The sequence below is a fragment of the Scleropages formosus genome, chromosome 7 (genome assembly GCF_900964775.1).
Source record: "Scleropages formosus chromosome 7, fSclFor1.1, whole genome shotgun sequence".
NCBI lineage: Eukaryota > Metazoa > Chordata > Actinopteri > Osteoglossiformes > Osteoglossidae > Scleropages > Scleropages formosus.
The window spans coordinates 27,363,145-27,378,110 of NC_041812.1; the positions used below are offsets into that span (position 1 = coordinate 27,363,145).

A 14,966-nucleotide genomic window follows, 5' to 3' on the forward strand; every position below is an offset into this window, starting at 1 on the left:
ACTAATTAAACAAAGTTTTAACTCATCGAGGAAATATTTCAGCGTACATTTTTAATAAATTAAGTCTTGTTGTATTAAAATTTGATATTTTGTAAGACTAATTTTTGTTATAAGATACATCCTGCAGATGCTCTGAGACACATCATATCATCAGTGACGTTACCTGGGGTCACTGGATGTTTCAGGTCTCTCAACATCAGTCACCCTTGCCCAGGCAACCCAGTCTGGGTTGATCAAGCCCCGACTTGCGCCCCAGCAGCAACTGACCACGGAGCCGCCGCTGTCTTAATCCAACGCCACCTAGTAGCGCTCTGCAACTTCAGTAGTTGACCTGATGGCCTTCCTTTTCAGCTCCCCTTTGATGCCCAGCAGCTTTGGGCGTTGCACAATGAGCGCCCTACAAATCCCCGACAGCCCATCTCAACGGGCACACAGTGTGTCCTCCAGCATTGCCTCCAACATTGTTTCACAAGCTCCTGGTACTTTGTACATTTCTGCTCATTGACTTCCTCCAGGCGTTCTTCCCAGGGCGCTATGAGCTCCAGCATGACCATTTGCTTGGTAGTCTCTGAAAAGCTGATCATGTCCGAGCAGAGAGATGTGAATACGATGTTTTCAGGGAACCTCAGCTGCTTGCCCAAGTCCATTCTCAGCTGCCAGTCGGTAGCTGTGATTAAGAGGCCTGTCTTCATTTGGCTAGCCTTGACAAAGGAAACAGTATTCCCTGCAGGGTGATGATGCTTGGTGGCATTGATGGTTGTGACACCCAGGGGCGATACCAGGATTTTTTTTAAATGAGGTGGCACAGGGGGAACCAAGAACCAGTCAAGTTTCAAGTTTTATTGTCATAGGTACAAGTACCGTGTACAAGTACCATGAAATTCTTCTTGAGTGCTTCTCCACAGACTATGAACAAAAAACAACAGATAATACTGCACAAAGCAAAACAATAACAATAAGTAATGCTAATAACAATAACAATAAATAACAGGAGACAGCCAGAGTACTTTAACTACGTACTTCCAGACAGCAGAAAAGAGAAAAGTGCCCGTGCGGGGTGACTATGATCTTTCATGATGCGCATCATCTTTCTGAGGCAGCGTGTGGTGTAGGTGTCCTCGACTGCTGGTACCATTCTGCTGGCTCTTACTTCCTCCATGCCTGCCCATATTTCCTCCTAAAAAATATTGCAGCGCACTGGGTTTGGATGGGGTGAAGAAGGACGCACGGACAGCATTCATTACGAACGCTTATTGGAGTGTGTCATTATGAACGCTCATGCACAGTGTGTCACGCCCCCCTCGGTACAATGAGGAGCGCCTGCAGCAGATCAAGAGACGGACAACCTTGTTCAGCGTTATTACTCATTTGCGTACCTTGCCTTTGCTTTCCTGACTTCCCTGATTCCTCGCCCACGTCCTCATCCTCGTTCCCATCTTCATCCTCCTCCTCGTTTCCCTGAACCCTCTCCTCTATTTCCACGACTTCCTGGCTTACCACGACTCCTTGCCTGTTCCCGGATTACGTCTCTCGGATTCTCCCGTTGGACTTCGTTCGCGCATCGGTGACCCTTTGCCTGTTTTTTGACCATGTTTTCTGGATTGTCCCATGAAAGATCTTCCTGTGCTCCGCGCTTGGGCCCGGCTCTCCCGCCCCGGGGAAACTCTCAGTGACACAGTGAGAGGTACAGGTGTGAACACAAGGAAATCATGCTCTCGGTCGAAGGATCCCTTTTCCTCAAGGACCTGTACCTCGAAGGAGCCTTCCCAGACTGCTTGGCGCCCCTCAGGCCTTTTCTCCTTTTTACTGGCTAACACCCTTACTCCCTTATATTCCCAGTGAGTTCCTACAGCGGTTGAACACAATTCCATTTTACCCACAATTCAGCGATTTACAATAAAAAGAGGCTTAAGCCTCCTCTTCCTGTTTCCACCAATGCCTTCCATCTCAGATGCAACTCTGCTCCCTCCAGCTTTTTCTCTGCTCTCAATCTCTGGCCTGTTCGCATCTCAATGCCAGCTGTTATGGAGACTGCGTATATTAACCGAGGCCACAGGAGTCTAGGCAAGATGGCATGTTGATAAATCCAGGCCTTGAACCTATCGAACAAACCCAACTTGTCTACATTGGTAAACCAGGCCTCAAGGTCTCCAGTGTTTCTCTGGATAGCAGTGGTGTCTCTGAGGCTACTGTCAAAAACCTTTCCAAGACTCTTGTCTGGTTGTTCAGTGATGGATGGGTTGGTTGCTACAGACAAAGAAAAATGGAACCACTTTTCCCTTCTTCAGCACAAGAGATTTTGAATTTGCTGGTTTAAAGCTCATTCTTGCCCACGTGATGAGCTTTGAAGGATTCACCTGCTGCCAGGCACAAATGCAGTGGTGACTGTGAGATCATCCATGAATGCTCTTATGGGGGGCTGGCACACTCCAGTCTGTGTCAAAAAGCCTCTACATTCCACCTCCGCTGATTTTACTACTATGTTCATGACGAGGGCGAAAAGTACAATCGTGATCGAATAACCAGTTATTATACCCTTCTCAAACTGATGCCAGTCTGATGTGATGAACCCAGAAGTGACTCTCATCTTGAAGTTGCTGTGACAATCCAGGATGAGGTGCTTGATCTTGATGGGATCCATCAAGTGTGTATGTGTAGAGTGAACTCAACCAGCTCATGTGATATGGACCCATAAGCACTGGCAACATCCAGCCATAACATGACCAGGTCCCCATTGTCTTCACAGGCTTCTCTGATGAGTTGTGTAACTACACCAGTGTGCTCCAAACCTCCAGGAACGCTGAGAAGTGAAATGGCTCTAAGCTGGTTGATACTTTTCAAGTTCTCTTCCTTGGAGATCCAAATGCCCTCTGCGTACCTCCACTTCTTCCACTGAGCACGTGAACTGGCCACTGCGCTTATCCTCTAGCAGTTTCTTGGTGAAGGCAAAGGGGTCGGAAATGGAGGATGCCTGTTTCCCGGCCTTTTCTTTTCCATGTCTCCTGTGCCACTCTGCCCGGCGGAGTGTCATGAGCTTTCTCCTAAGGATGTCGTGTATTTCCGCCAGTGGTTGTTGCTCATCTTCACTGGCTATCTTGTGCTGCCGTTTCAGAGTTTGGAGCTGTTGCCTCAGCTGCTGTATCTTAGTCGCTCTGCGGTTCGTGGAGAATACAGACTTCGTTTCAGGTTTTGCACATCCGAACCTTTCGGAGGTGTAGCTGACAATTATGGCTGTCATAGAGCGGGGTCGACTATCCTCATTCCCCTTGGCTGTGGCTTGAATATTTTGCTTACATCTTCATCGAACTGCTGTCACTCTCTATGGCTGGAAGGTGGAGGCCACTTGATCCGCAGCTGCTTCTGAGCTACTCTGCAGGGAACGGGAGTTTGAGGTGTGTGGAGGGACTGGGCTCTGTGGGGTGATTCCTGGCCAGGCTCCTCCTGCGTTTCACCAGGGTTAGGTCCTGTGTGCTGCACATCTCTCTCACGTTCCAGGCATGTGATTCTGGCCTGATGGATTTTCAGGCCATACAGGTTCTTACACTACTTGACGCAGGTGCCTCGCAGTTTATTGTCGTCAGACTCTTAGCATGGGTCAAATGCATTGAATCCACCATGTTGGGATCTCATTCTCCTACCCTCTCTGGCTCCTCTGGGGGTATGTTTCTGAAGGCTTGATTAAATGCAAAACAAATAAAGGACCTTGGTCTGCTTGGTATTAGGTGCAGCTGCTAGTGTAGTGGTTAGTGCTGCTGCCTTTGCACCCACCTCCAGCTGTAGTACCCTTGAGCAAGGTACTTATCCTAAATTGGTCCAGCAAAAGTCACCCAGCTGTACAAATGGGTCAACAATTGTAAGTAGCTTAACACTGTAAGTTACTTTGAAGCAAAGTGTCAGCTACATATGAATTACTGTTAACAGTGTCCAGACACCTTTGTCTAAATCATCTTGTCAGGTTTGTACACTAAGTTATTCATTCATTTATAGAGCTCACAGAGCTGGGTAATTTTTACTGGAGCAGTTCATGGCATGAAACTTAATACAGCAGGAGTAGGGATTGAATCCTGGTGCCTATGCATCTAACCACTATGGTACCCACAACCAAAGAGTTTTAGGTGCAAAATAATTTGCACTATTAATACTTTTTACTGCTATTGATTCGACATATCCAGTAATTCTGAAGAATGGTGCTCCTGATGTGAAACTTGATGAAACCTGAATCTTTTCAAGTGTAAATAATTTTACATTACTCAGATATGGGCTTTAGTCTTCTAGTTTGTTGTGTTAACTGTTACAGTATGTCCAGTATTTTTTTTTTGGTCTTGTAGCTCACTAAAGTAAAAAAGAACTAACTTTTGCTAAAAAATATTGCTTTTTTATTATCAGACATATGACAGCTTATATTTACTTTCGCTACTTTTTTAGATGCCAGAAACCTGTAGACCTGGGCAGGAAAAATACACAAGCACAAGTTTTAAAAAGGAAAAACTGAAACAAGCACAAGTTGTGAAAAATAGAGGAAATTGCTTTTGTATATATTAAAGGCTCTCATCTAATACAAGGCAGATTTCCTGAACTATACACACACACACACACACACACATTTTCTGAACCGCTCGTCCCATACGGGGTCACGGGGAACCGGAGCCTACCCGGTAACACAGGGTGTAAGGCCAGAAGGGGAGGGGACACACCCAGGACGGGTCCTGGAGAGCTCTATACTATTAATGTTTGCCTTACACTGTGGGTAAGGCAAAGGTAATTGTCCCAGGCAGCAAAGAGCTTTACTCGGGCCACAAACACAATTGGGTCCAAAGGTCTCGGATCCTTCTAAAGCTGCTATGACGTTTGAAAAGGTGTAGAATCTCCCGGTTTTTGTGCTGTTTTATTTAACATCCCCGCAGGTGGCTGCAGTAACGGCAAGTGTAACGTTTAATATTTTATTTTTCTTGAGTCATCCTTGTGATGTTTTTGTGTTAATCTGAAGAACCTTTGTTGTTTGCCGTTTGTTCTCAGGCGAAGGCTAGCTGTGTCTCTAAATCTGAATGCAGCAGGGCATCTGGCCTGGATCTGGGTGAGAATTCATGCAATAAATAGCTTCTGTTTTCTATTCATTGATTTTTTTCATTCTTTGTGGTATGATTAGCAAATTATGAGCAGATTATGCTTGGTACATGGTGATTTCGAAAAAGAATCCTGTACTTTGGAGTAAAGCTTCAACAACATGGCTTCGGCATTTGCATTCATTCCTTTAGCAGATACTTTTCTCGAAACTGATCACAGTAAACTAAAGCGCACTGAAAGGCAGTTCAAGTGCCATACAAACACACATGCTATTTCTCAAGCACTTGGAGTTTTAGTGACTGAAATTCTAACTTTTGAAGTTTTAGTAAAGTATTTGGACCTTGTTTGCTGCTTAATTAACACTGTTAAACTAGTTGTGTTAACCAGTGCATCTTTGAAGCAATCTTTGTTTAGGAAAACAGGAGTGCTAAAAGATTTGACTTTTTAGGTGCCATGATGGCACAGTAAGTAGCACTGCTGTTTCATAGTGCTTTGGGTGTTGGGCTGCAGGTCTGAATCTGGCTCCGCCTGTGTGGAGTTGACATGTTCTGCCATGTTTGTTTGGGTCAGGTGTTCTAGTTTCTGTGGTGTCCGAAAAGGAAGGTACACCGTTCTTTGGAGGTTTCCCTGAAACAAAGCACTGGAACACTTGAAGTGTGCAAACAAAGAGTTTATTAGGAACAGTGGCTCGTGTCACAAACTCCCTTCACACCGCGGAACCTCGTCTGCGTTCGCGCGAAAAAGCCCCCGTTATATATAGTGCCCCCAATAACGGTTCCCGCTTCTTTTAGGAACTAACCAATAACAATTATCCTTTGTCAACTTACACCCTACAGGCTGGCAAGAACCTTTCTTTTACAAAACTCTCGAGGATTCGTTCTTGGTGTAAAACACCACAGCTCCTCCCCTGTAACTTCCAATCTCTTACTACCCTTAAGAGAACAAAATATTTACAATCTTTATCAACCACCAACAGAACAACCAACACACAATTTTGTTTTTTTCTCTCTTTCTGTTGGTTACAGGTTGAAAATTCCATTATAACCGTGGTTCCATTATTACTCTTTACAAATTCAACCTTTGGGGAGCACGCCTGCTACGAACAGGACGAGCTTTCACAAAAACACTTTCAGTGGGGAAGGACGGTGATGAGGATGATGCTGATGAGAGCGGCACTGCTTCAGGTGTTGACTGTGTCTCTGAATCAGTCGCAGCGCTTTCTGATATGACAATTTCACTGGCCCCCTTAACATCCATGTCAAGCTCATCATAAACCCAGTTCCTTCCCTTGTCAGGAACATGACCATGTTCAACATTACCCCTGTCACACCTAGATTTACTACTCAGCATCTGATTCACATGTCTCTTTACACAGTTTCCATTCACATCAACCAAGTAAGTGACTGGACCCAGCACTTTTGAAATGACACCATGCAACCATTTCTCCCCTCCCCTGTAATTTCTTACCAAAACGTGTTGCCCAACAGTAAAGGTCCTGACTCTACAGGGTTCCTCAGTTTTAGCAGGGCTCGCACAATTCAGAGCCTGTGAAAAGTGTGGCCTGATCAGAGACAATCGCGTACGAACTGATCTCTTGAGGAATAACTCTGCTGGTGTCTTGTGAGTAGCACTATGAGGCGTGTTGCAGTAATTATACAAAAAATTAGCAACACAGTGTTGAAGTGTTTTACCCCCAACCGCTCTATTCTTTGCAAGTGCTCTTTTTAAATTCTGCACCAACCGTTCAGCCAACCCATTTGAGGCAGGATGATACGCAGGAGATTTAGTATGTTTGACCCCATTCAGCAGTAAGAATTGTTCAAATTCTCGGGACGTAAACTGGGGTCCATTATCAGTGACTACTTCCTGAGGAAGACCGTAAGCCGCAAATAAATGTCTCAGCACTTCGATCGTCTTTGCTGAAGTAGTTGATTGCATAGGAACAATCTCAGGCCATCTAGCATAAGCATCCATTACTACCAAAAACAACTGCTGGTGATCCTCAGCAAAATCTAAGTGAATTCGCTCCCAGGGTCCCGATGACCATTTCCATGTATGTACAGGAACAGGAGCAGGCATGCTACGCTGTTGCTGACACACGTCACACTGACTAACTACATTTTCAATGTCCATATCAAGCGCAGGCCACCAAAAAAAACTTCTAGCCAACGATCTCATCTTTACCATACCCCAATGACTGTCATGAAGTTCTGCCAGTAATCTGTCATGCAATTTTTCAGGTATTATTACACGATACCCCCAAAGAAGACAACCATTTTCCACGGAAAGTTCAAATTTTTTTGATAAGTATGGCTTTAGTACTTCTTCAGATATATGCTTTGGCCACCCACACATTACATGTTCCTTAACCCTTTTGAGCACAGGGTCAGCCTCCGTTTCTTGTGCTATTTCGTTCGCAGTGACAGGTAATTCTTCGAGATAAGACACCCTATACACTGGATTAGACCTAATGGCATTATCATCGTTCATGGGTAACCTCGACAAGGCATCAGCATTTCCATGCTGTTTTGATCTCTTGTACTGGATTTCATACTTGTATGCAGACAAGATCAAAGACCATCTTTGCATTCTAGCTGCAGCGAGAGTAGGTATCCCTGTTTTAGGACCTAGAATTTTCAGCAGGGGCTTATGATCTGTTACTAAGGTAAACTGTCTTCCAAACAGATAATCATGGAATTTCATTACTCCAAATACCAATCCTAAAGCCTCTTTTTCGATTTGCGAGTAGTTGCGCTCAGTTTTTGTCAGCATCCTTGAAGCAAATGCAATAGGCCTCTCACCACCATCACGCATTCTGTGGGAGAGTACTGCACCCACTCCTACAGGAGATGCATCACACGCTAAGACTAAAGGTAACTCAGCGTTGAAATGAATCAGAACTTGATGGGACATTAAATGTCTTTTTGCGTTCTCAAAAGCTGCCTGACATTTCTTTGACCATTCCCAGTTCACATCTTTATGCAACAACTCTGTCATGGGCTGTATGATGGTGGAAAGATTAGGAATGAACTTGCCATAATAATTTAACAGCGCTAAGAAAGACCTGAGTTCTGTCACATTTGTGGGAACAGCAGCCCTTTCTATGGCATCAGTCTTTTCTTTCATGGGGTGAATACCCTCCATATCAATGACATGCCCTAAGTAGGATACGCTGCTTTGGAAAAAAGAGCATTTTTCTCGTCTGACTCTGAGATTATATGCTTGCAATCTCTTTAAAACTCCTTCTAAAGCTGTCATGTGCTTTTCCGTATCACTTCCTGTGATCAAGATATCATCAAGATAACATATTACACCATCCATGCCCTGTAGTACTTGATCCATAATTTTCTGAAAAATGGCTGGAGCACTAGCAACCCCATAAGGTAGCCTATTATAGGTATACAGCCCTTTTGGTGTATTTATGGTAAGGTATCTTTTGGAGCTTTCCTCTAGTGGTACTTGTTGATAAGCTTGAGACAAATCTAATTTAGTGAATCTCTGACCTCCTGACAATTTAGCAAACAAATCCTGTGTTCGAGGTAAAGGATACTGCTCTACTTCCAACCAAGGGTTTATAGTAACCTTGTAGTCTCCACATATCCTTACACTATTGTCCTTTTTGGGAATACACACAATGGGTGCTGCCCATTCACTGTAACTGACAGGAGAGATGACACCTTCTGCTTCTAGCTTACATAACTCCTGTTCAACGCTATCCCGCAAAGCATAGGGCACAGTGCGTGGCTTGCAAAATTTTGGCATCGCCTCTTTCACTACATGGAGTTTAGCACTGATTCCCTTAAGCATCCCTAAATTTGGTTGAAACACAGATGAATATCTGTCACACAACTGCTCCACGGTCTCACTAGTCACTTTGTTTATGCGTGACCAATCTAGATTCAGGTGACTAATCCAGTCTCTACCCATTAGAGAAGGCCCATTACCTTTTACAACCATCAAGTCTAGCATGTGTGTTTGGTCCTTACTTTTCACCCTCACTGTGATTTTACCCTTAAGCTCTAAGGACTCTTTACTGTATGTTTTCAAAACACAGTTAGCTGGAGCTAGTTTTACCTTGTAAAATCTACGGTGGTACAATTTCTCTGAAATGACAGAAACAGCTGCCCCCGTATCTACCTCCATTTTCACTCGCACATTATTAATTCGGACATAAACACAGTAAGGCTTGTTTACTTTGTGCACATTCGTGTCAATAGCAAACAATTCTGTCCCTTGTATGTCACTTTCTTTAGGACTATCACGGACTCGTGACTCCGTAGAAGTGGTGCGGGCAAGTCCGGCTTCCTGTAGCTGGAGTGCGTGGTAATCTCCTCCTCCGTGTCCGCGCTCGTGTGCGATGCAATCCGATGCACCGAGTTCGTTGCTTCTCGCGGTTAGCGGCGATTTCGGATACGGCGAAACGTGGTCCTGCAACGTGGCGGCATCCAGGTGCTTCGTCCACTTCCACTTGGCTTGCTTGGCCGCGTCATCTTGCCCTTCCGAACGCGTTCGGCAGGCTCGCGCAACATGTCCCCTTTTTCCACACACGTGGCAATTAACATTTTTGAACCTGCAAGCATCGGGCTTGTGCCCCTTACCGTTACATCTGTAGCACAGTTTTACAATGGCATCGACTTTTGCCTTCGTGGAACCCTTCTTTTCCACTAGTCCGTGTGTTTTAAAAGTCTTTTGGGAAAACTGTTGCGAACTCTTTACAGTCACTTCAAACGCCAGCCCCATTTCTATTGCAAGTGCAAGGGGTACGTCTTTAGAATGTGCTGCATTTAACAGACGGTCTCTGAGCTCAGCACTTTTCACGCCACACACGAATCTATCGCGTAAAGCCTCATCTAAAAACTGTCCAAACTTGCACGTCGCTGACAATTTTCTCAAATTCGCAACGTACTCACTTATCGATTCGCCATCCAGTTGATTCCTGGAGTGAAACTTGCACCTCTCCGCGATGAAATTTGTCCGGGGGACATAGTGGTTTTTCAGCAGCGCAATCAGCTCCGTGAAAGTCTTTTGCGCTGGTTTTAAGGGTGTGCATAAGTCCATTAGCAGACTATGAGTCCTCTTCCCCACAATCGTCAGAAATACCGCTTTTGTCTTTTCTTCGGTGTCTCCCAATCCATTTGCCGCAAAATACTGCTCGAGCCTTTCCAAATAAGCATCGAATTGTTCCTCACTTTCGTCGAAGTGGAAATCCTCGGTCTTCCCAAAAGCCATTTTCGACCAGCTCTGTCCGTCGTCACTCTTCTTCCACACTACTAGTATCTCTGTTCCAGGCTTCACCGGAGTTACTCATAACTCTGTTTCTTTATGGTAAAACATCCCATCCTCGTCGCCAAAACTGTGGTGTCCGAAAAGGAAGGTACACCGTTCTTTGGAGGTTTCCCTGAAACAAAGCACTGGAACACTTGAAGTGTGCAAACAAAGAGTTTATTAGGAACAGTGGCTCGTGTCACAAACTCCCTTCACACCGCGGAACCTCGTCTGCGTTCGCGCGAAAAAGCCCCCGTTATATATAGTGCCCCCAATAACGGTTCCCGCTTCTTTTAGGAACTAACCAATAACAATTTTCCTTTGTCAACTTAAACCCTACAGGCCAGCAGGAACCTTTCTTTTACAAAACTCTCGAGGATTCGTTCTTGGTGTAAAACACCACAGTTTCCTCCCACAGTCTAAATGCATCTGTTCATGTCATTTGTCATCTGATGAAATGTGTAATTGTTTACCCTAAATTGCCCTTACTGTGTGAGTGAAGGGGAGTGCGGCTAGTATATGAAGGACTGGTGTCATATACAGGGTGTACTCTGTCTCAGTGACCAAATCTTCCAAAGCTGGAAAGCATCCCAACCGCTGTCACCCTGAATTAGACAAACGGTGAAAAATAATAAATAGAAATCATATTAAGAAAACACCTTTACGAAATGCAGCAAGACGTGTTTTGAAATTTGGGGTAAATCAAGTGTACTGAATTTACACGTGGAGTGGGTCCCAAAAGCATCAAACATTTCCCTGTTGTTAACTTAGGAGAACTTCCCACAATACATTGAAAGATACCATTTGTGAATAGTAATTTCATAGCACAGTTTTTGCTGGCGCACATTGCATGAGTAGCTGCTGTACTTACAGAATTGATGACAAGCCCCTCACGTGCTCTGTGTTAGATGTGACATATGAATGCCGTGAGTGAGTAACCAAATCCCAACCATAATAAGTTAAGTCAGGGAGCATACATGTAAGCATGCCAAAATATGCAGGTATTACAGATAATGAATTTGCAGTATTATTGTCATAACAGGGATATACATGTGAATAACATGCTTTGGAAATCACATTCTAACTTATTTTCTCTCCAGGTGTGAGGAGAGGACGCTACAGGAAGATGCATCTCTTAGTCTTCGTTTTGACCCCACTTCTGCTCTGCCCTCCTGGCATCGGTGGTGGAAAGGTTTTGGTGTTTCCAGTGGATGGAAGTCACTGGATCAACATGAAAGTGCTGGTTGAAGAGTTACATGCCAGGGGCCACAATATCACAGTCATTGTTCCTTCTGACAGCTGGTACATAAACAAAAATTCATCATACTATAACTCAGTTCTCATGCCTATGAGAGGTGGGTATGATGAAAGATTTATTGCATCTTTTGCATCTTCACTCCTTCAGATACAAATAGAAGGTGCATCTTTCTGGACACAAATCAAAATGAATTTTGAGGTCATAGTGAAATGTTCAGAGATACATTATCATGTGAGTAACATGATTCATGAAATGTTTCAAGACAGTAGGTTAATGCAGTCCCTTCAAGCTTCTGAATATGACCTTGTTCTGACTGACCCAGCCAGTGGTGGTGGGGTACTCTTAGCACACCGATTAGGCCTTCCTCTTGTATTAAATGTTAGATGGACTTCGCAAGGAGAAGGTCATTTTGCCATTGCTCCTTCTCCACTCTCCTATGTTCCTTTCCCTGGATCAGAGTTAACAGACAACATGAGTTTTATTGAAAGAGTCCAGAATGTGTTGATCTATTTCCTTGGGAAAGCTCAATTGGCAATCGCGAGTTATCACTATACATCAATATGTCAGCAATACTTTGGTTCTGATGGTGATCTTCTTACATTGACTCAAGGAGCTGATATTTGGCTAATGAGGAATGATTTTGTGTTTGAATTCCCACGCCCCACTATGCCCAATGTTGTCTACATGGGTGGATTCCAGTGCAAACCACCCAAACCTCTCCCCACAGACCTTGAGGAATTTGTTCAGCGTTCTGGAGAACATGGTGTCATTATCATGTCTTTAGGCACAATATTTGGTGAACTTCCACACGACATTACTAAGGAGATTGCAGCAGCATTTGCCCAGCTGCCTCAGAAGGTGATCTGGAGGCACAGAGGGAAAAGACCTGCCAGTCTTGGCAACAACACCCTTCTTGTCAAATGGATGCCACAGAATGACCTTTTGGGACATCCAAAGACCAGGGCCTTTGTGGCACATGGGGGGACCAACGGAATTCAGGAGGCCATTTACCATGGTGTTCCAATCGTTGGGCTTCCTCTAGTTTTTGATCAGCCTGACAACCTGTCCAGGATGAAGGCAAAGGGTGTCGCCAAGATCGTGGATATTGCTACTATGGATAGAAACACCTTCCTTCAAGCTGTACAAGAAGTGCTTCATGATCCGTCCTATAGGATAAAAATGCAGCATCTGTCCAGATTACATCGGGACCAGCCGATGAAACCGTTGGACCGAGCCATGTTCTGGATAGAGTTTGTCATGAGGCACAAAGGTGCCGCTCACCTGCGGACAGAATCGTACAAGATGCCATGGTACGCTTATCATTCAGTGGATGTTATTGTGGTTTTGTTTGCTTTTGTATCACTTGTCGTACTGTGTACTACTGCAATTGTGAAATATATGTGTTATAAGATAAGGCGTAGAATCAAAGTAAAAAAAGAATAATTTTGAATAGCTGAAGGAAATCTTGCCTAAAAGGAGAAATTAGTCTAATGGGAAAATCCGGCTAAATTTTACAACACACATATGTTATGAATAATATTGCATGCTTCAAGTAAATTCACGATTCAAGATTCAAGAGTTTTATTGTCATGTGTACAGTAAACAGTTTGTTACACCGTACAATGAGATTCTTACTCTGTGAATCCTCTCAGCAGCCTATGACATAAATTATAAGGACATAAGGAAAGAAAAAACACAAGGAGAACAGATGGCGTAAATCACAAATTTACAAAAATTACTATTAGCGCAAGGTCACAAATTACAAAAATTACTAAAATTACTAAAATTACTATTAGTGCAAAAATCCAAGAAACGAGGTTATATCTGTATATAAAGTGTGCAGTGCGCAATGTAAACATAGTAGTCGTACATGTGCAAAGTTCTGCAGAGGTAGATTGGGTCTATTCGCAGTGGAGGTGGGGGTGTGTATTTGCGCACACAAGGTAGGCGGAGGTAGTCTGTGGTCTCTGATGATATTGGCGTTGTGGATGTGTATGTGTGTGTAGGAGGGATGGGGGGTAGTTGACACCTCTCAGGTTTAGAGGGTGAACTGTGTCTGCTGTGATGGGTGGAGAGGCAGTGGATGGGTGTTGTTCACAAGCCTGATGGCCTGTGGGTAAAAACTGTTTTTCAACCTTGAGGTTCTGACTCTGACACTCCTGTAGCGTCTGCCTGATGGTAAGGGTGTGAAAAGGCTGTGCTGGGGATGACTGTTGTCCTTGATGATGTTAGTGCCTCTCCTAATGGTTCCGGCCTGGTATAGGCTCTGCAGTGATGGTAAGAACGTTCCAGTGATGGTTCAAGCAGCTTTCACCACTCGCTGTAGTGCCTTATGATCCTGTACTGTGCAGCTTCCAAACCACATAGCTGTTCTTGTTTGCCAGGTGGGTCAGGGCAGTGTGCATTGTTGTGCTGATGGCGTCCTCTGTGGATCTGTTCCATCTGTATGCAAACTGGAGAGGGTCCAGAGTGTCCAGAGTGATGGCCTGGATGTACCTCATGACGATTCTCTCGAAGCACTTCATCACTATTGGAGTCAGTGCAACCGGTCGGTAGTCATTGAGGCAGGATGCTTTGTTGTTTTTTGGCAGCGGCAGGATAGTGGTCCTCTTTAAGCAGGTGGGAATTGAGGCTTGTGCAAGGGACAAATTGAATATATCCGTAAAGACATCAGCTAGCACCAATGAGCAGGCTCTAAGTACACGTCCAGGGATGTTGTCCGGTCCGGCTGATTTCCGTGGGTTTGTCTTCCCAAAAGTCTTTGCCACTTCTGCGGATGTGACCGTGAATGGTGGGTTCCGTGTGTTCCCACCAGTCAGTTTAACAGCCAGTGGTTCGTTGTTCAAGACCTCGAAACGGGCAAAGAATATAAAACTAACCTTGTCCTCATGGCCGGAATTTCCTATATTTTTTCTGTCACATTTTGTAATTAACATACTGTAATGCTGGGAAACACATTAAAATGACAAATAAATTAAAGTCTTCATATTTACTGCCTTCTTTGGTGTGTGGTTTGATTCATTTTTGTCATTTTATGGTCATTGTGAAAATGTTCATAATTGAACAAGGAGAAAAAAAATTCCAAAGTAATCCATGTTTGTTCCTTCATGTGTCTCAATAAATCATTATCAAAATGTTCTACAATTAGCTCTGGATTATGCACTACAATGTTTTTACAAAAAACATTTCAAAAAGGTCATTTAATGCTGCAATACATACTCAATATTGTGGCGTGCAGAGCCATGGGTTCGGATGGGGCAAAGAAGGACGTAGAGGCAGCAATCATTTCGAACGGTTTATTCGAACACCGGCACACAGGGAAATAATGCCCTCGGTCCGAGAACCCCGTTTCCTCCAGAACCTGTGCGTCTAGCCAGCC

General features: G+C 44.2%; 2 pseudogenes; one reads left to right on the top strand and one right to left on the bottom strand.

The window, feature by feature from the left end:
• Positions 1 to 196: 196 nt before the first annotated feature.
• On the bottom strand, positions 197 to 10,293 carry LOC114910945 (uncharacterized; annotated as a pseudogene).
• On the top strand, positions 4,903 to 13,214 carry LOC114910982 (UDP-glucuronosyltransferase 2A1 pseudogene; annotated as a pseudogene).
• Positions 13,215 to 14,966: the final 1,752 nt, after the last annotated feature.